Source organism: Mustela erminea, chromosome 15 (assembly GCF_009829155.1).
Source record: "Mustela erminea isolate mMusErm1 chromosome 15, mMusErm1.Pri, whole genome shotgun sequence".
Classification (NCBI taxonomy): domain Eukaryota; kingdom Metazoa; phylum Chordata; class Mammalia; order Carnivora; family Mustelidae; genus Mustela; species Mustela erminea.
In genome coordinates this window covers 926,090-946,994 of record NC_045628.1, presented here as the reverse complement: position 1 = coordinate 946,994, position 20,905 = coordinate 926,090, and the positions used below count along the sequence as shown (strand labels likewise).

General features: G+C 58.3%; 1 protein-coding gene across 3 annotated transcripts in view; it reads left to right on the top strand.

Annotated features, from left to right (window-relative positions):
- The window catches only part of MCF2L (MCF.2 cell line derived transforming sequence like), a 129,614-nt gene that overhangs the window by 5,838 nt on the left and 102,871 nt on the right, over positions 1-20,905 (top strand). The window lies entirely within an intron of this gene.

The window sequence follows — 20,905 nt, the reverse complement described above, 5'->3', positions numbered from 1 at the left end:
TCGCCTGGTCCCCGAAGTTCTTCTGACGCGCAGTCAGCACGAGAGGCGAAGTCCTTCCGGGCTGGGGAGAAGCGCGGTACGGCTGCACGGAGCCCTCGGCTGGCTCGGCTTCGGTTCTCGGAACCACAGGAGTGCCGCCGAGCTCGGTGGGACGCAGCTGTCACGGCTCAGCAGGTCGCGGCCGGCCTGGACGACAGAGCGAGCCTGCCCCACGCTGGCTGAGAGCCCCACGCTGACCCCGGCGTGGCTGCATGGGTTCCCCGAGACCCCACCAGCGTCTGTTCACTCTTGTAGGTTAGAAACTTGTTGTTTGTCACTTCCCCTGTCGGTGACTGTTGGCGAGCTGGAGGCTGCCCTCTCCCCGCGAAGGGGCGCGTCCTGACTCACTGATCCGTGCGGTCCCGGCTCTCTGGTGCTCTCCGCGCTGGGAGCGGAGCAGTGGGACGGCTGCTTCCGGGGAAGGCAAGCGCAGGAGAGGGCTGGGGACAGGGCTGGGGACGGCGCTGCCCATCACCCAGGGCGTCGGCACGGGGAGGGCACTTGGAAAGGCAGCGTGCGTCCTGCTTTGGTGAGAGCACGGTTCCGTGGAGCCGACCGCGGGGGCCACTGAGCTTTGCGGCTGGAAGGTCACCTAGTCTTTCTGCGCTCCGCTGGGCCACTGTGTCTGAGGCTCTGGAGTGGGACACCGGGGCTGGACGCTGGGGCTGGACTCTGGTTGTCGCTCTGTGGCCAGGAGTGTGGGCTAGTGGGATGGCTCTCCGTGGCCTGGTGACAACAGCACCGCGTTGGTGGCAGCAGTAGAACCCAAGGTGTCACGTCCCTGGGTGACGGAGTCAGAGCTGTGCCTGGCCAGCCTCCATTCTCACCGGCATCACGGTTGAGTCTGCCTCTGTCCCCCAAGCTGCAGACCTCCCCAGCCACTAGGTCCTGCTCTGTGGATGAGGCCCACCGGGGCCCCACTGCCCCTCCCCGCAGACAGGAGGGCAGCCCGCTTCCAGGCCCTCCCTGTCTTCCTTGACCCTGTGGAGAAAGGAGGGAGCTGGGGGCTAAGGGAAGGGGGCAGGTGTGGGGCCGACTCTGATTAGCTTGTTTTCCAGTGCTCGTGGTGGGTCTGTAGCCCTCTGTCCCGTCTCGGCTTTCCTGTGTGCACACCGGCCGCTGAAGCCTACCCTGACGGCCACAGCTGCATGGGGAGGGCCTCCCTCCGTGGGGCGCTCTGCTGATGGCCTCCCCGGGACACCTGCTACTCGTGGCCTGGCCTGGGGGCCCGTGAGCACCAGCCCGATGTGACCCTCACAGCTTTGCATGGAAAATGAGCTCAAGCCGAAAATGCACTTTGGGGAGAGTGAAAGTGACCCCAGGAAGCCGATGCTGGGAAGGAAGTTGCCGTGGGTCGATCCCACAATGTCCAGCGTGGCACGTGGCCATAGCTCCGTGGAGAGCAGGGGAGCGGCCCTGAGTGAATGCAGGTTGAGCGTTGCACAGTCACACAGATGTGTGGTTTGTCTCCCAAAGCTTGTGCTGTTTTTTTGGGGGGGGGCGCCACCCTTCCCGGCGTGGCCCCTCCGCCGGAGGGCACGTGGTGTGTGGAGTGAGCGGCCCTGGAAGAGGCTGGGGGCCGCGTCCCTTGGGGGTTCCGCGTCCCAGGTGCGATGTTCCCGGGAGAAAATGGGGTGTTTGTGGAAACAGAACGTGGCTGTTGCTCGAAACGACACGGCTCTTGCTGATCCCCTCCCGGTCCGTGGGCCTTTGCCGTGAGCGCACGTCACTGAGGAAGCTGGCAGGAGTGCCACGTCTGCAGACGGCGTGGGCGCTGCCACGGGCCCACACATCTGGGACAGCTTCGTCGTCGCTGTGGGAAGCTTGCCCGGGGCCCTCAGGCAGCCCCCAGGGGCCGGGCAAGAGCAGCCCCTGGCGGCCGGCAGCGCCTGGGAACCTCGTGGCTCTCCGCTCTCCCAGACGGGCTCTCTGGAGGGGCACGGACTTGGCGCCGGTCACGACCAGCGGGACAGGTCACAGGACCTGGAGGAAGGCCTCTGAGGGTCCGGAGAAGCCCCTCGCAGGTCAGAGAGACCCAGGCGGCCGCTCATCTCCATGGCCCCACCCACACCCCTCCCCGCCGCAGCCCGCCGGCAGCGGGACCGATTTTGTGTTTTCTGTGTAGTTATGAGCTTTACGACGTGTGCTCTGTCATTAGGGTGATCCCAGGGCCACATGCCCCTGACGGTCATATTTGCGCCCACAAGTGTTTGGGGAAGTGGAACGGCGGTGTCTGGAGCCTGGGGCTGCTGTCCTGTTCTTCCCGGGACGCTGTCGCCTGCGCGCGGCCGAACCTCAGAGCACCACTGACCTGTGTCGTCCCAGAAACCAGAGCCGGACCCGGCTCCCGGGGGCGCTTCTTAAAGACAGCCTGAGAGGGCCGCCCTCCAGCACGGCCGTGACGTGGCCTGTCCGTCGTCTGGGATGCCAGTGGCCGTCGGGAGCCGTGCTTGGGTTTGTCGACTAACTCTGGACAGTTGCAGGGTCCTCCTCCCCCGGAGAACCCCTGCTTCCCGGCCCGAACTCGCCTACTGGACAGAAGCGTCCGCGTTGCCAGGAGGCACGGTTCGTGGGACAGGAGGCCCACCAGCCGATTCTCCCCAGCGCATCCGCCCGTTTCTAGGACAGTGAGTTTGCCGTTAGCATTTTTCCAAGGGTTTTTAAAATACCACTTTAAATTCTTACAAAATGTAAATGAATATGTTTAAAAGATCTCATTGGCTTTGCTCGAGGAATCCAGGACAGGACAGCATCCGGCCCAGCAGGTGGAAAGGGGCTCCAAGCAGGGCACAAGGTGAGAGGCTCCTTCCGCGCAGGAGGGGAGGGCGAGGAACTCGCTCTGGAAGGAAATCGGGTGGTGATCGCGGGGTCACTGCTCAGGGGTCCATCGGCAGGTCACCCAACTGACTGGCGCTGGTTGCCCCGTTTCTGGGGACTCGAAGCTGTAATTAAGTCTCAGTTTGGCGATGGGGCCTTAGTGTCCATGTCCGTGTTCATCCCGCTGTCTTATATTTAACAGAAGGGAAAGTCTGATGATACGTTTTAATCCAGCCCAGCTGTCTGTGTGCGTCAGACCGTCCTGCCTGGGGCCTTGGGAGTGTCTTGGTGTCGGCCTTCGGGTCCCCCAGGCCTTCTGCCTCGTCCTGTGCATGTCCTCACAGAGAGCAACCCGGGCAAGTGCCCGGCGGGTGGACGGGCTTGGGACGTACGCGCGTTTCAGCCTCTGACGTACGCTCCCGTGCATGTCAGTTGGTGCCGCTGAGTTCCCCTTGGCCCACAAGCTAACGCGCGGCCTGCTCGCAGGAACCCAGGCAGGTCTCAGCGACCCAGAGGGAGGGACACGCACAGGACCTGCCGCGGGCCCTCAAGGAGAGGAGGGGCTAGCACCCGGGGAGCGGTCGGAGCTGAGGGCCAGCAGGAGGACCGGCTCGCCCGTGTGGCGGCGCCCAGCATGCACGTGGGTCACAGCCCGTCTGCGGCTTGCGGGGACGGCAGCTCTGCTCCGGGCCGGTGGTTCCCAGGGACAGCAGTGCACGGCTCCCCCTGTATTTCTTGCACGCGGCCCTGGTGGTGTGAACGGCAGCAGCCGCCCTGCCGGGGACTCGGGGTCGCAGCGACGGCGGGAAGCTGGGCTTTAGATGTTCAGCCGTCCGGTCCGGGACTATCCCGCCGGCGAGAGACGGTCCCTCGCCCTGACTTCAAGTCTCGACATCCTCCGTGTGTGGCTGTGTCAGCAAGCAGAGAAGCAAATGCCTTTGTTTTATTTTTCAGTGGTTGTCGTTTTATTTAAGATTGACTTACGTGTTTATCTGAGAGCAGGAAGGAGGCGCACGAGCAGGGGGAGGGGCGGAGGAAGCAGCTCCCCGCGGAGCAGAGAGCCGCTGCGGGGCTCGGTCCCAGGACCCCGGATCAGGACCTGAGCCGAGGGCAGAGGCTTCACCGACAGAGCCCCCCAGGCGCCCCGATGATACCCTGTTTAATTTCCATTTTACTTTTGGGGCCCCTGGGTGGTCCAGTCAGTTAAGCGGCCGACTCTTGATTTTGGCTCAGGTCAGTACCTCAGGGTCACGAGATCAGGCCCCTTGCTTGGCTCTGCGCTCAGTGTGGACCCTGCCCGGGATTCTCAATCTCCCTGTGCCCCCCACCCCCATCTCTGTGTACGTGCTTGCTCTCTCCAAAATAAATAAAGGAAATTTTTTCTGATTTCCATTTTACCTGCTAGCTACGTTGGGCAATGGCATGTTTCCGCACCGAATGCCGCTCACGAGAGGCGTCTGGTCTCTGTCTCTTGTCCTTCGGTTCCCCCTCGTCCCAGACTGACTTTTCTCCTTTTCAGGTTTTGATGTTCCTTCTGTCGTGTGAGTTTTTGATGTATAAGCACAGTCTTATATCTGCTCTGTTTTCCGTAAGCGGCCGATTCTACACACGCTTCCCTTACTGAGCTTTATTCTAACCCAGTAAATTTTGGACTGTGACACCGGTCCCCAGGGTCTGTCCCCCGGCATCCAGCCTCCTTGGCACCTGTGCCCCGGGGTAGCTAGTGCTCTCTCTTGCTCTAATGCTGAGGTTGTCCCCGGGACACCAGCCGGTGTGGGACAGCAGATCTGGCCTTGCCCCGAGGGAGAGTGGCCACGGGTCCCAGTGGGCACAGCCCCGCCAGGGCCCCTAATGCTGTGGTTGTTGGGGTCCTCACTTCCTGGAAGGGCAAAGTGTGTCCGCGTGTCTGCGTGTCTCCACACATGTGTGTCTCTGTGAAGGGCTCTGTGTGTGTTGTGTGAGTGTGTGGGGGGTGAGTGTGTGTCTCTGCGTGTGTCTCCGTGTGTGGCTTTCAGATGTTGAGTTATAGTTTAAAAGGCCTTCGTATTCCAAGGTTTTAAAGGAATTCACCATCCCCTGCACCCGCCCCGGGACTTTTATTTACATGTAAACCTTTAACTGGTTTAAATTTATTTTGTTGTGTGATCTCAAATACGGATCCAACTTTGTGTTTCTAATCTGGTGGTCCCGGTACCATCCATTAAGATCTCTATCTTCACTCCACAGATTGGAGACACACCTTGAAAATATATTAAGGTTATTTAATATATTGTTATTAAATGTCCACATGCATTTGAGTCAACTTCCAGAATTTCTGTTCTGCATCATTGGTCTGTTTGTTTTTCAATGCCTGGTCCCACTGAGCTTTAGACATTGGGGGTCTGGGTGTATTTTAACATTTTACCTGATTCACCTCACTTCATTGCCTTCCATGCTCGGGTTTACCTGACCATTCTTGCTAGCTTTCGTTTTCCATATAAAATCCAAAATTCATTCTGATTACATAATTATACAAACAAATCAACAAATAATTGTGGTTTTATTTCTTGAGTGTTTCATACTTCTGACTTCTTTTCCTTGCCTAATTGCATTGTCCAGTATCTCTAGGGCACCGGGGAATAGTGGGTGTCCTTGCCTAGTTTAGTGTCGGGGAACATGCCTCCTGTAGTCTTCCTGTCCAGAATTACACTGGCTGAAAGAGAGACACTTCAGTGTGTGAATGTGTGTTATGTTAGAATACCCGTCAGTCCTCTTCTTTGAGGAATTTAAATCCAGAACAAATGAAAATAATTTTATCAAGTGCTATTTGGCGTCTGGAGATGATCGTGACTTGTTATTTAGGAACGACATCAGAAGGAGGTATGTTGGGGCGCCTGGGTGGCTCAGTGGGTTAAGCCTCTGCCTTCGGCTCAGGTCATGATCTCAGGATCCTGGATCGAGCCCCGTGTCGGGCTCCTGCTCAGCGGGGAGCCTGCTTCCTCCTCTCTCTCTCTCTCTCTGTGCCTGCCTCTCTGCCTCCTTGTGTGTGTGTCTCTCTCTGTCACATAAATAAATAAAAATTTAAAAAAAGAAGGAGGTATGTTTCTACATTTCCCACACTTAACCCTCTGCAACCTTTTCTCTGCATTCCTGGCATAAAGCCCAATCAGTCACGATATCACTCTTCTTCTTTTTTTTTTTTTTAATCTTTTTTTTATAAAAAGATTTTTCTTAATTATTTGAGAGAGAGAGGGAGAGAGCCAGAGGAAAGCACAAGCAGGGGGAGGAGCAGAGAGAGAGGGAGAAGCAGACTCCCCACCGAGTGAGGAGCCCTGCGTGGGGCTCGATCCCAGGACCCTGAGATCGTGACCTGAGCTAAAGGCAGAGGCTTCACCGACGGAGCCCCCCCAGGCGCTCCACGATATCCCTCTTGTAATAGGATGTGGGGCTTATCTAATTACCATTTTTTTCTTCTCCGCGGCTTGATGTTTGTATTAATATGTTCTGGAAATCTTTTCCATCACCTCCACCAAGGTCAAGCTCACACAACCTCTCCTGTTCCCCATCTCCCGCCTTTTATGGAAAGAGCCAGGCGTGCACGTCTCATCGGCCCAGAGAACTTGCCACTTTCCCGCTGATGAGGGAATGATTTGAGCATTCGTCTGTTCTCCTGTTTGAGTGCCAACCTCTCAAGGCAGAATGTGTCTCGCAGTCTCCGCAGTCACAGATTAAGGAGACATGCTGCATCGAGAATGCATCCAGAACGCATGTTAGGGATGAGAAAAATCCTTAAGACAGCACCCCCTCTGTCCTAAACCTTCAGTCCATTGCGGGAAGCCGGCAGCTCTCCGGAGGCCGAGGAAGAGGCTTCTCTGGGGTGACAGGGGCGTGATTTGAACATCACTTTCAGAACCAGCTCCGTGGAAGTTTAGGGTTTGGGATTCTGGGACATCGAAGAGAGAACAAGACACAATGTCTGTCCGCCGTAAAGGGGCTCCCAGCCTCGGGAGGCTGAGGGCGCACGAGACCCTCGTCCTTGCTGGGCTGCATGTGGAGAGCACGTCCACTGTCCTGAGGTGTCTCAGAGGGGCTTGGGGGGCCGAGCCCCAGAAAAGGCCAGTCTGACAAACTCAAGTCTGGGGCACTTGCATCTGGGGAGCCTCTCCTGTCAGCTGAGTAGGGAGACCCGATGAGGAGAGACGGTGGCACCTGTCACCCACCAGCTGTGTTTCTTCTGGTCTGTTCTCTTGAGAGACGCTACAAACACGCTGTGACGACAGGTGGTGTGTTCTGGATGGTGACACGGTGTTGTAATTCACTTAGCAGAAGTGGCCTCGAGGGTCTTCTAGGTAAGAGACCGACCTGAAGCACTGGCCAAGATCCTCCCGGGGGCACCGACCTCTTGCGGGGACCCGTCCTCCCGAGGAAGGAGCTGAGCCCCTCCAGTCACCCGAGTTCAGTCCTGGCACCACTGCCCAACCCCGGGGCTCCGGTCAGGCACCCCTCCCCCTTGGGCTCTTCCCAGGTGCACCCCCTCCCTAGCCGAGCCTCCTGCCCCGTGCTCCCCGACCCGGCGTGCACCCCTGCCCTCGGACGTGTGCTGCGTGGAAGGGCATCAGGCCTGCGGCTTCCGCTGCTCGGACTCAGCGCGGCCCGGGCTCACATCTTCTCCGTGTGTGCAGACGGTTCGGTTAATTCAGACTCCCTTGAAAGGTCCACAATTGCACAAGTTTGCGTCTGTGGCGTTTCCCCAGCTGTGTGCTCTAGAAGACGAGTTGGCCGTCTTCATACGGAAATGACATTTTCACACCAGAAAGGTTAGACATCGCCATTTTGTGTTTGAAACAACACTTGTGGGGCCGCGGCTGGCTCGTCCACTCCTGCTCTTGGCGTTGTGAGTCTGAACTCCTGTCGGGTGTGGAGTTTTCTTACAGATACAATCCTGAAAACGTGCTTTGAAACACACAGACGGCGCGCACTGTGCAGTCGGGCTGCTGTCGCTCCTGCCCGTGTGCTGGTTTTCGGCAGCGCGACAGCTTCTTCTGTGACCCTCTGGTCCCTGTGTCCCTCCGGTTCACCGGCCCGTCTGTGACCCTGGAAGCGACGTCTGCTTGCACTAAGTGGACCGCGAGGTGCATTTGAGGGCATGAATGTGTGTCACACACCCCGCAGGAAGGCTTCTGCATCGAGCGGCTGCTCCGGGCACGCGAGTGGACGAGGGTCCGCACACCCCTTCTCCTCACAGTTCCCGGCCCAGCAGGTGGCGGTGGGAGGTTGGCACCTGTGCACACAGACCATCGAGGTGCTAAGCAGCCTTCGCTGGGGCCGACCCTCAGAAAGCCGGCGTCAGGAAGCCGCTCGCCCACGCCCCGACGCAGGTGCACCCCAAAGGCTCTCCTACCTCTGGTCTCTGGGCCTCTCTCTGCTTTCCCCTGAGGTCCGTCTGTCTGGGAGGGGCACAGTCTTTCCACGTCACTTTCTTGGCTGCAGACTGAGTTCCGTTAGTTAATTCTGCTCCTCCCGTCAGTGGCGGGGGGACTGCTGTGAGCAGAGGCTCTGTTCTGGGTCCTTGGTGCCCCTCCCTTGCACCGCGGCCACCGCAGGGCTGTGTGTTCAGGGGCCAACTGAGTCCCGCAGGCGGTGCGGTCGGGGGTCCGAGTCTGCCAGAGCAATGCCCCCGCAGGCCAGGAAACGGGACAGAGCAAGGACCGGGACGGCCAGGCCACTGCCGCCCCCTCTGCGGGGCGTTAGAGCCAAATCCCTCCGAGAGAACAGTTGACTTTAAACTCGGTTCCCTGATGAAGCCCATGAGGTCCGCTCGGACCATCAGCACCGGCTCAGCACCCGTGATGGGGGGCGGGGGGGGGCGCGGTGAGGACGCCGGCGTCACGCATGGGCGTGGGAGCCGAGAGCCTGGCACCATCCAGTGCCCTGTCCTCTGGCTGGCAGCCATCGCCTGGCGTCCTGCGGCTGTGGGCCCGTCCTCTGCTCGAATGAGCCCTGTTTCCTGGCTCCATCCTCCCCGTCAGGGCAGAGCAGCAGGCACTGCAGTGGGTATGGTTAGGAGGAAGACAGTGTGCGTGTCTTACACAACTAGGCAGGCGCTCACCACGGGACCCTGCCATCATGCTCCCGGCTGTTTCCCCAAAGAGCCAAAGTTTGCATCCACACAAACCCCTGCGCCTGCCCGTTTCCCGCAGCAGGATGTGGAGTCGCCCCGAAACCTGCAGGCCGGGCCGGCTGTGCCTTGGAGGGCGCTGAAGCCTCTGTGTGTGGCGCAATGGCAGGCCCGTGACTGAGTGGGGACCTCGTGCACACTGGAGAGGCCCGGGGTCCCGGGAAGGAGTGCAGGCAAGGCAGGAGGGGCGGACCTCCGCGCAGGCTCCGAGCTCGCTCGTTCCGTGATCGACCGGACAGCACTTGCTTGGGCGCCGTCCGGTGTTTAAAGGCCTCTTCGCCGTGTGGTTTTGGCGGTAGCGTGAGTAGGATGTCCGGCTCAGACCTGCAGACGCATGGCCCTCCGGGTATGTGGACGTCCGCCGTGGAGGCTGGCGTGTGGCCCGGGGACGAGGCCCTGCGCGGCAGGGCTGGTGCTGGGGCTGAGCCCACAGACGGCGCTTGTGAGCCGGCTCTTGGGTCCTGCGTCAAGCGCAACCGGCGAGTTTCAGGGCTCCGCTGCAGCTCACCCGATTGTTACCATTCCTGACATGGCCTGCGCCCCGTGGGGACGGCTCGAGGGTCCCTCCTTCCCCGCAGCCTGGCCGGCAAGGCCGCCCCTGCCCCTCCCCGGCTCATCGGCAGGTGGTGCTGGCGCACGCCTTCCGCGTGGGGGATCTTGTGTGGCGTCGGAGCAGTGAAGGCCTTCAGAGGGCACATGTGCAGGAGCCGGGGTCGGTCTGGGCAGGCGCCAGGGACTGTGGGGGTGCAGCCCGGCGAGGGGTGCAGGCTTGCTGGGGAGCCCAGGGCTCGCGGCTTCAGCTCAGGGATTCCCGCAGGTGAGACCTGCCTGCTGGCCCCCCGTCCCGTAGCGGGGGCACCTCGGGGAGCACAGCCTCGTCCCGTGCAGCTGGGCCGGCTTCTGGACACACAGAGAAAGCAGAGGAAGGGGTCTGTGTGACAGCTCAGCATCGCCCAGAAGAGGCCGTGTGCGTGTGAGTGTGCGTGTGACTTTGCGTGTCCGTTAGTGTGTGCGTGTCCGTGAGTGTGCGTGTCCGTGAGTGTGCGTGTCCGTGAGTGTGCGTGTCCGTGAGTGGGGAGACTGCCTTGTCTGTCCTTCATTTTTTACTAACAGCTTCATTTCAGCATAATTCACAGACCATAGACTTTCACCCCCTTTATATTTTTTAATTTAATTTAATTCGGGGGCGCCTGGGTGGCTCAGTCATTAAGCATCTGCTTTTGGTTCAGGTCCTGGTCTCAGGTCCTGGGATCGAGGCCCACATGGGGCACCTGCTCCGCGGGGAGCCTGCTTCTCCCTCTCCTGTTCCCTCTGCTTGTGGCCCTCTCACCATGTCTCTCTGGGATAAATAAATGAAATCTTCTTAAAAATTTTTAAAAACTGTATTTTATTTAATTTAAATTCAATTAATTAACATACAGTGTATTACTAGTTTCCAAGGTAGAGGTCAGTGACCCATCAGTCTCACATAACACCCAGCGCTCACTGCATCCCGCGCCCCCCTCACTGCCCAGCCCGAGCTACCCCCCCACCCCCTCCCCTCCAGCGGCCCTAAGCTTGTTCCCTAGAGTGAAGAGTCTCTTACGGTCTGTCTCCCTCTCTGGTTTCGTCTTGTTTTGTGTTTTCTTCTCTTCCCTGTGATCCTCTGTCTTGTTTCTCTACTTCCTCATATCAGGGAGATCACCTGAGAACTGTCTTTCTCTGATGGACTGATTTCGCTCAGCACGATACCCTCTAGTTCCATCCACGTCACTGCAAATGGCGAGATTTCATTTCTTTCGATGGCTGCACAGTATTCCATTGTGTATATGAACCACGTCGTCTTTATCCATTCATCTGTGGGTGGACATCTAGGTTCTCTCCATAGTTTGGCTATGGTGGACGTTGCTGCTGTGAACATTCGGGTGCACGTGCCCCTTCGGATCACTACGTTTGTATCTTTGGGGTAAATGCCCAGTACTGCGATTGCTGGGTCGTAGGTTACTCTCACCCCTTTAAAATGTCCGGCGCGTGGTTGTCAGGCTGTTGGCAGAGTTGGCTGTGGTCCCGTGAACGTGAGGACACCCCGTAACCCAGAAGACGCCGCCGCAGGAGCAGCTCTCCCCTGTCCCTGCCCCACACCGCAGCTCTGCACTTGGTCGTGTGCGTTTACCGGCTCTGGGCGTGTGTGGAAACGCTCCCACGCGGCGTGTGAGGCCTGTGTGTCTGGCTTCTCCCAGGAGCGTGGTGTCTTCATAGATGGTCCTGGTGTAACCTGTGTCCGGGGCCCCGTCCCTTCCCGGGGCCGAACCCCATCCTGCCACGTGGACCGATGGTGTCTCACCTGATAGTCGGCTTTGGGTGTTGGGTTGTTCCCACGTGGGGCCACTGGGAGTCCCGCCGCCACGAACGCTCACACAGGAGTTTCCGAGCGGACGTGTCCTCACTGCTCGTGGGTGTGCGCCCGGGCAGGGGGCGCTGGGGGACTGGGGACTCTGCTTCACGGTCGGGAGCCTGCCACACTGTCGTCCACACAGCGCAGCACCTTCCCTTCCCAGTGTCTCCACATCCCGCCCAGCACCTGCTTCTGTCCGTCTGTCCTCTTTTCCTTTCTTCAATGTCCTGGTGGGTGTGACGTGGTGTCCGGCTGTGGTTTGGGTTTGCGGCTCCTGGCCAGCAGAGGACGCCGAGAAGCTCCGTGTGTGTGTCCGCCATCTCACACTTCTTCACAGGACCGCCCGCTCAGCCCTCCTGCCTGGCTGGCAGTCAGAGCGTTTGTCTTTCCAGCGTGAGCTGCAGGAGTGCCCCACATGTCGTGGGTCCAGATCCCTGGCCCCCCTCTGTGCCCCTCGGCTTCCAGCCCCGGGGCCCGTCCCTCAGCCCGATGGGCCCTGGGTGGACGGTGGGTTTCTGTGGGGACGGTCTGTGCCAGAGGGGTGTTGGCTGCATCCCTGGTTCTGCCCAGCAGAAGCTGGGGGCACCCCTGCTTGTGACAGCCCAGACTGTCCCCCAGGGGTCAGAGTCGGCCTGGGTGAGAGGCTGTGCCCTCTCCGCTGGGCACACATTCCTCACACACGGGTCCCCACACACGGAGCAGGTGCCGGCCGGGTCTGCGTAAACCTACGCTCGGGTGTGCAGAACCCCATGCAGGCTTGCTCGGGAGACCTATCCGCGGAGAACGTGAGGGGTGGACAGTGCTTTTGTGGGGCGAGCATGAGTGCCGGAGGGCGGGTCTTCTGCTTCTCGAGGCTGCAGTCCACAGCAGAGCCCCAGGGAGCGGGAGGGCACGCCGGTCAGGCATGGAGGGGCAGGAGGACGCACGCGGCAGCCATCAGGTGGGGTCGGGGGAAGGGGACTGGGGAGCGAATGGGTTGGGGCAGAGCGTCCTCACCAGCCCCGTGTGCCAGACAGGCTCCGGGAAAGGCCTCGCTGTGAGAGCCCGAGTGCACCTTCTCCAAGTTTCCACAGGCCTCTGAGGGGCGTCCTGGTGGGATGCCACAGGGGGGCGGGTGAGGGGACCGAGGGGGGCCAGCCTTCCCCAGCAGGGCCTGGGAGACGCTTGGGCCATGCCAGCTACTGAGCACCAGCTCTGGGCACAGAGCCCTCGGGGGTGGCAGGGACACCCTTCCCCTCCCCCAGACACTGCGTGGAGAGGAGCGGGGAGCTGCGGACTCATCCGAGAGGACGGGGTTATCCACGAACAGGGCGACCTTGCAGGCTCAAGCTGCGTCTGCCTGGGCAGATCTGGTTCTTCCCTGGCTCCGGCGCAGGAGGCGGGCCCGAGAGCGGACGCAGGGAGGAGCCCGTGGTCCTCACTCCTTCGGGGCACGTTCCATCCGCTCCGGGGCCCACGTCGGCCTCAGGTGTTGGCACAGTGTGGCCAGCGAGCACCTCCCACGCCTGCTCGAGGCCCCACACGGGTCGGGTGCGTACAGATCAGAGCAGGAAGACCACGGCGGGACGGAGGAGCCTCGTTTCACACCGACCCGCTCCCTTCCACGGAAACGTGCCCCTCTGAGTGGTGGGGCGCCGCCGATTTCCCATGCTGCCTGGGCCCGGCGTTCTGCCCCGGCCACGGCCCCTGCTGCCTCCGAAGGCTCTGGGGAGCCCTCCCAACACCTCAGCGCCTCCGTGTGCCCCCAGGGAACGGTGTGAGAGCCCGAGGCCCATCTGCTTCACGCTGGCCCCAGGGCACAGGCCCGAATCGCCTCCCTCTCCCGTCAGCGCCACCGAGACCTCAGTGTTGGGTGCAGCCCCGGCCTGCCAGGCCCGTGAGGACCCGATCTGGTCTGGCCCCTGAGGACGCAGCTGCCTGTGGGCTGGTCTGCACGGACGACCCCGGGGTCCGTGTGAGGCATCCCTGTGGAGAGCTGGAAATCACTTTGCATGAGAAGCGGCCTCCTGGAAGATGGGTGTGATGGCCAGCGCTGGTTGTGGCGGTGCTGAGGCCCGGTGAGGCCGAGGAGGGGTGAGCGCCGACGGCACCGCGCTGCTGACCAGGGGCCTGAGCTGAGGGCTGTGTGCAAAGGTGTGTGCCGTGCAGAAAAGCAGGACTTGGGGCACCAGCTGGTGTAAGCAGCGTGGAAGCCAAGCTGTTCTCAAGACCAGGAGCAAAGCCCACAGGAGACCACCCCACTCAGGAGACCCTCCCATCAGACCCCTGCGTGGCGGCTGCCCAGGCAGCTACGGGGCCGGGAAATTCGTGGGGGCTGGTGGAGCGCATTCTGTCTCTGGGCCCTGCAGCCTGGCCAGTGGGTACCTTCACTCTCGGGGGGACGTGGCCAGTGACATTGTTTGTGAGCGTCACTAGACTTCCGAGACACCCGTCCTTTCGACTAGCCTGGCTAGAGGTCGTCAGTTTTGTGGGTCTTCCCTCCCTGCCTGTTTTCTAGTTCTTCGGCTTCTGCTTCTACAGTTTCCTTCCGTCCGTTTACTTTAGTTTTAAGTTGCTCTTCTGCTTCTAGTCTTTGAAAGCGGAAGCTTATGTCACTGCACTAGGTCACTGTTCTCCTTTTAGAGGCAGAGAGAGTGCAGACGTGTTCGTGCCTGAGTGGGGAGGCCGGAGGGAGAGGGAAATACTGTCCGGCAGGCTCCTCACTGAGCCCCGAGCCCCGAGCCCCATGCAGAACTCGATCCCACGACCCCGAGACCATGACCGGGGCCTAAATCAGGAGTCAGACACTCAACTGACGGAGCCGTCCGGGCGCCCCAGGCAGGGAGTTCTTGAAGTGGGAAATAAGAAAACTGAAATTAAAACCACCAACCAATGGACTCCACAGCCCGAGAACCAGCAAACGTGAGGATGAAACAGAGCTCGCCCGATCTGGACGACAGACTCAACGAACGAATGACCAGAGCCTCGGGGACACGTGGGCTTGTGCGCAAGGATCTGGCATCCACGCCCCTGGAGTCATGAGAGGAAGACGAGACTGAAAACTACCCCATTTTGGCAAAAGACACGAACACGAACGTCTGAGAAGTTGTCGGACCCCAGTGACAACGAATCCCCTGAATCACACCAAGACCTCTCATGGCTGAACTTCGGAAAACTGAAGGCAAAGAAACACTTCTTGAAAAGCACAACTAGCATGTCTCGCTCCGTAGGAAGTAGACCATGTGATAGCCTGATGGCGAGTAAGGACAGAGCTCGTGGTCTCAAAACCCCCACAAAGAAGTCTTCAGACCTGAGCCGTTTCACTCAAGGATTCTGACACGCATCAAAGAAGTGCACAGAGCATTTCCCAGTTTCTTATGAGGCTAATGTCCTACGGATGCCAGACAAAGACGGAAGAGAAACCAATACTGCTCATGAATACGGACATGGAAGTTCGTAACAAAATATTAGCAAGTAGAAGTCAGCTCATGGTGACCAAGGAGGGTCTCTGGTAGGAAAGCAGGGCTCGTTCAGTATTTCAAGATTTATTGTGGACCCACCACATCAATGGAGGAAGGAAGAAAAAGCACGCCGTCCTTCAATCCATATAGAAAGAGTATTTGACAACATTCAGCACCCGTTCAGAAAAGTAGGAATACGGGGGGACTTGCTTACATGTTAACGGTGCCTACAGAGAACCCCTACGGCCAACAGAGCGGGACAGAGCCAGGTGAGCACTGTCTCTGCTTGTCCTCAGCTGCCTCGGGCGGGAGAAGCACACACAGGTCGTGGAGATGGGCAAGGAGGACTCAGTCGCCTGCTCACAGATGACAGCATCACCTAATTATAAAATCCTGGGGGCTCTACAGAGATACCCTGGAGCTGTACGAGAGCGTGCACCGAGGCTGCAGGACGGAAGACAGGCGCTCAGAAGTCGGTTGTGCGTCTGTGCGTAGCAACGGGCACACGGACAGCAAAAGTAAAAATACAATATTGTTTAGAATTACTCAAGAAAATGAAACACTGAGACGCAGCCAGTATCAGCGGTGCGGGGGTGCAGGCCGCCCCCGCAGGTGCTCACGACCAGGGTGGAGGAGACACCGTCATGTTCTTGGGTCTAAGACGGGGTGAAGCACGTCTGCTCTCGCTGCTCCGATTCACTGCGTTCCCGGTAAAATCCCAGAAACGCTTCTATCGACATAGACAACGTAATCCTAAAATTTGTATGGAAAGTCAGAGGAACTAAAAGTCTTACAACATGGGGCGCCTGAGTGGCTCAGTCACTGAGCGTCTGCCTCCAGCTCAGGTCAGGATCCCGGGGTCCTGGGATCGAGCCCCACATTGGGCTCCCTGCTCGGCGGGGAGCCTGTTGCTCCCTCCCCTGCTCCTCCTGCCACGTTCCTTCTCTCCCTGTGTCTCTGTCAAATAAATAGAATCTTTAAAAAAATAAAATAAAATTCTGACAACAGTCTTGAGAAGGAAGACAGAAGAAGGAGCAGTGCACTTGCTAACAAGACGTTCGCTACGTGTGCTGGGGCTGCGGGGCGCTTCCTGGCAGAAGGGCTGACCCTAGAGCACAGCAGGAAAGTCAGAAGCAGACCAGCACCAGAGGGACCCACTGGTGTCCGGCAAAGGTGGGAAATCAGCCCGTGCAGGGAAGATCTTTTCCACAGACTGAGCCGGAGCAATTGGAGATCCAGAGGCAAAAACCGAGACCCCCCGACTTTCATCCGTTGCATAAAGATTGACTCAAAACAGATTACAGATTTAAACAAAGTCCAACTGTTACCCTTTTGAAAAAAAATACAGTAGACAATATTTGTGAGTTAGGAATACACAGAGTTCTTAGACCCAATGCCAAAAACATGACCCACCAAAGGAGAAATTGGTAAATTAGACTTGGTCAAAATTAGAAACTTATGCTCTGCAAAGGGCGCTGCTCAGAGGCTGGGCAGATGGGCCTCAGCCTGTGGGACGCGATCTTCAGGGCACCCATCCCATGAAGGACTGGGGGTCAAGCTCACCCGCCAACGGGCAGTCCAGCCGGCAAAAGGCGTCGGACCTGAGCAGGTGCTGGGGGCAGATCCGGACGTCAGGCAAGCCCCGGGGAAGAGGGTTAAGGCCGTTAGCCTTTCAGACGCGCAGACAGAACTGCAGGAGACACCACTGCACACCTTCCAGAATGGCGCCCCATGCAGGGGCGACACTGACAGGCAGGGGCGCAGCCAGAGCAGACACTCAGCAGAGCGCTTGCCCGCATCTGTTAAAACAGCCGCCGTCCTGCGGCGCAGCAACTGAACTCCTGAGCATTTAGCCCAAGAAATGAAACTTTTAGGCAGATTCATGCCTGTGAATGTTTATGTTGGTTTTGTTTGTAGTAGCCCAAACCTGGGACGACCCTGAATGTCCTTCAGCAGGTGAAGGGCTGAAACCCCCACGGTCTGTCTTCACCAGGAAACGTCATCAGCCCGATCATCCCCCGGGGAGTGGGCTACGGGAGGGGAGCCGGACCCCACGTCCCGCACCGGCTCGCCGCAGAGACGCTCGGGTCCGTTTCTAGTGCGTCTGAAAGTCGTGTTTGCACCACACTGCGGTCTATCGGGCGTCCGACAGCATTATCTCTAAAAAATGTACATACCTTAAGTTAAAAATATTTTACTGCTAAAAGGCGCTAACCGTCATCTGGGCTTTTGAGCAATTGTAATCCCTGATCACAGATCACGGTAACAAATACTATGAAGAGTTTGAACGGTGGCGAGAATCCCCAAGACGCGACAGGCACGCGAAGGGAGCACGTCCCGTTGGAAAAGTGGGGCTGGTCGGCGCTCCACGTGGGGTCTCCGCAAACCCTCCGCTTGTGAGGAGGCAGCATCTGCGGAGCACGGTGAAGGGAGGTGTGTCTGTCGGCGCGGCTCCATTTCTAGAACATTCATGAAACGACAGAATTATGGAAGCAGAGAACAGATGAGTGGTGGCCAGGGTCTTGGCGGGGATGGAGCGGGAAGGGGGCGGCTGTGACCTTGTAGGGACTCAGGCGCACGTGGGGATGGGAGGTTCCGGCGAGTCTGTCTGTGTCGGCATCGGGGCTGTGGCACCTCCGGGATTTGTATCCGCCGTGGGGGAGGGGCACACGGGATGGGTCTGGATTATTCCCCATAACTGCGTGTGAGTCTACAGTTGTCCAAAGCGATCACGACCCACAGCCCTATTCCCACACCATCAGCAGCCCAGACACAGGGCTGCATCGGGAGGGTCTCGCCATGGTGTAGGCTCATTTCCGAAGTGGAAAGAGCAGAGAATCGCTAGCTCTAAACTTGACCGCCTAAAAATTAATATTTGCTACAGAGTTTGGGTCCAGATCCGAGAGCTTGAGTAGATGTCAAGGTAGTTAACTCAATTTTGGCGACCTTGGTGTTGAACCTTGGAAAGTAGTGAGTCAAGGCTTGAGTAAATGGCATTTCTAAAATTGCATCAGGTGTGTTTAAAGATTCGGCGCTATGGGAAGGAAGGCAGAAGACAACAGACCCACCACAGTGACGGCTGGGCCGCCACGCGCTTCCCGTCCTTGTCCGTTTGGAACCTCAGTCGGAGCCACAGTGTGGAGTGAGCTGGCACGTCCCCTGCGCCGGGGGCGGGCACCCCTGCTGGCGGCGGTGGGCACTCGACGCGCAGCCCGCCCCGGTTGCTTTCTGGGGATGTCCGCGATGATGCAGGCGCCGTGTCCAGGGCATTCCCTGCTGACCATGTCCCTTGAAGGGAGGAAGGAGGGGTCCCCAGCCCGCCAGCTCCTGGTTCTCGGGGGCTCCAGACCTGCAGAACCTAAACCACCTCGCTGACCTTTTTTGGCATTTTGTCGACGGGGGACACATTTGAGGGAAAGGATCTGAAAATGTAAGATTAACTCAAATGTAAAGTTGTTACTAATAATTTTCTAAACAAAGTAATAAACCGACTTCCTAATTACAAATCAGTGTGTTCCAGTGTTTACTGTTTTGGACAGAAGTCACCCGGGGCAGGGACATGAGCCGTAATCTGCGTCAGTGCTGGGACGACACCCGGCTGTGCGTCCCTGGGGGCCACGTTATCATTCCCATCACGGGCTCTATTGTTACTGGTTTCCTCTCCAGTAATGTCCGACCCGCCGGCCAGAGAGCGCACGGGGTGCTCGGCGTGAGAGCAGCGAGGGTGATGACTTCTGCACGCCCGCTTGGGGGTTAGGTTCTGTTTTAACCGACGGTCCGGGCTGGCTGCACGGAGCACCCCTCCCCCCTGGGGCGCACGGGACGTCCGTCCGCTGCTGGCCCTGCTTGCAGTTGGCTCTTATTGATGCGCTTCCGTGAACCCTGGAAGCGACACTTCCCAGCTCCGATCCCCTAGAGAAACATGGTGGGGGTTGGGCATCGGATATTGGAAGCTACAGAACTTTCAGCCATCGGTGTCTGCGTCCCTCAGAGAAGGTGGCCACTAACAGACACGCATGCAGCCACCAACCCCACGGGGGCAGGGCTTCACCTCGGCAGAGCCATAAATAAAGCTTGAAATCAGATCTCACCTGCCGTGGCCCCTGGAGGGAGACTGGTGCCGTCTGGGCGCACGCCCGGCCGAGCCCAGCCGCCGAGTACAGACGTGATCCCTGGCCCAGGTGTCAGGCCCGCACGTGGGACCCAGGGTCCGGCAGAGCAGGGAGAGCAGGCCGGAAACACGCATCAGCCGCGGGACAGCGGCTTCGGGTGACTTTCCCTGACGTGCTCTGGCTCCAAACGGTGCCCTGTTTGGCCATGTCCGTGGCGTCACCTGGTGATTCTAAGGGTAAGTGAGGCCCCCACTGAAGTCAGCTTTTCTGCACTCGTCCCATCACCTGTGAGCCCTGCAGAGCCCACGGCAGGGGCCATGTCCCACCCTCCACACCTGCTTCCCAGGCCTCAGCCCCCCGCCACGGAAGGCAGTGCCCCAGCTCGCCCAGCCCTCGTGGCCAGATCCTGTTCCTGCCGGCTCCTTTAGAGCCGGGTGCGGGGCCCTTGTCCCTTGCTGTTCCTGGGGTCCCCAGCTGACACCTCCCAGAGAGGGAAGGGGGTTCTCGAAGAGCAGCCCTTTCGCCAACCCTGGAGACGGCCCAGCACCCCGCCAGGACCCCCTCATGCCGGGGCTCAAGCTCTCCCTGCCTGAGACGTCCAACCCCAGAACAGGGGGAAATCCTGCCGCTTGTGGCCACGGAGGAGACCCTGAAGGGCCTCGGGCGGAGAGCAGCAAGCCGACAGGCACAGAGCCATGGCCTGGCACTCCCGGTGGAGACGCAGCCAACGGGTCCATCAGGAAAGCAGATGGTAGGAGAGGAGGGCACGGCCGGTGAGCCCGAGGAGAGTTCTAGAGGCCGTCTGGACAGCGCCACCCTCAGTGACAGCCTCCAAGCCTGTGAGGTAGCTGGTCCCGGGCAGTGTTCCTACTGCACAAAGGGGACAGGATGTTCCCTGGAAGCCACGATGCGTCCGTGACCCCGTGACCCCGTGACCGCCACCGAGGGGCGGCGCGCCGAGAGGGACGTATTCAAACGTGCAGTTCTTTGTGTTGTGATTATACCTCAATAAAGCTGATTAAAACATTCAAACGAAAGAAGAAAAGGTTGGTGAGGAAGACACAGAGAGGGAAACGTCCCGGCTCACGGACTGCGAGAATAAACATCATGAACGTGTTTCCACTGCCCAGAGCAGTCTACACGTTCGACGTCATCCTTATTAAATACCATCCACATTTTTCACAGAGCTGGTACAAATAATCCTAAAATTCATATGAAACAAGAAAAGACCCCAAATAGCCAGAGGAATGCTGAAAAAGAAAGCCAAAGTTGGCAGCATCACAATTCCAGACTTCAAGCTCTATTACAAAGCTGTCATCATCAAGACAGCATGGTACTGGCACAAAAACAGACACATAGATCAATGGAACAGAACAGAGAACCCAGAAATGGACCCTCAATTCTACAGTCAACTAATCTTCGACAAAGCAGGAAAGAATGTCCAATGGAAAAAAGACAGTGTCTTCAATAAATGGTGTTGGGAAAATTGGACAGCCACATGCAGAAGGATGAAACTGGACCATTTCCTTACACCACACATGAAAATAGACTCAAAATGGATGACGGACCTCAACGTGAGAAAGGAATCATCCTTGAGAAGAACACAGGCGGCAACCTCTTCGACCTCAGCCGCAGCCACTTCTTCCTAGGAATATCGCCAAAGGCAAGGGAAGCAAGGGCAAAAATGAACTACTGGGATTTCATCAAGATCAAAAGCTTCTGCACAGCAAAGGAAACAGTCAACAAAACCAACAGAATGGGAGAAGATATTTGCAAACGACATATCGGATAAAGGGCTAGTATCCAACATCTATAAAGAACTTAGCAAACTCAACACCCAAAGAACAAATAATCCAATCAAGAAATGGGCAGAGGACATGAACAGACATTTCTGCAAAGAAGACATCCAGATGGCCAACAGACACATGATAAAGTGCTCCATATCACTCGGCATCAGGGAAATACA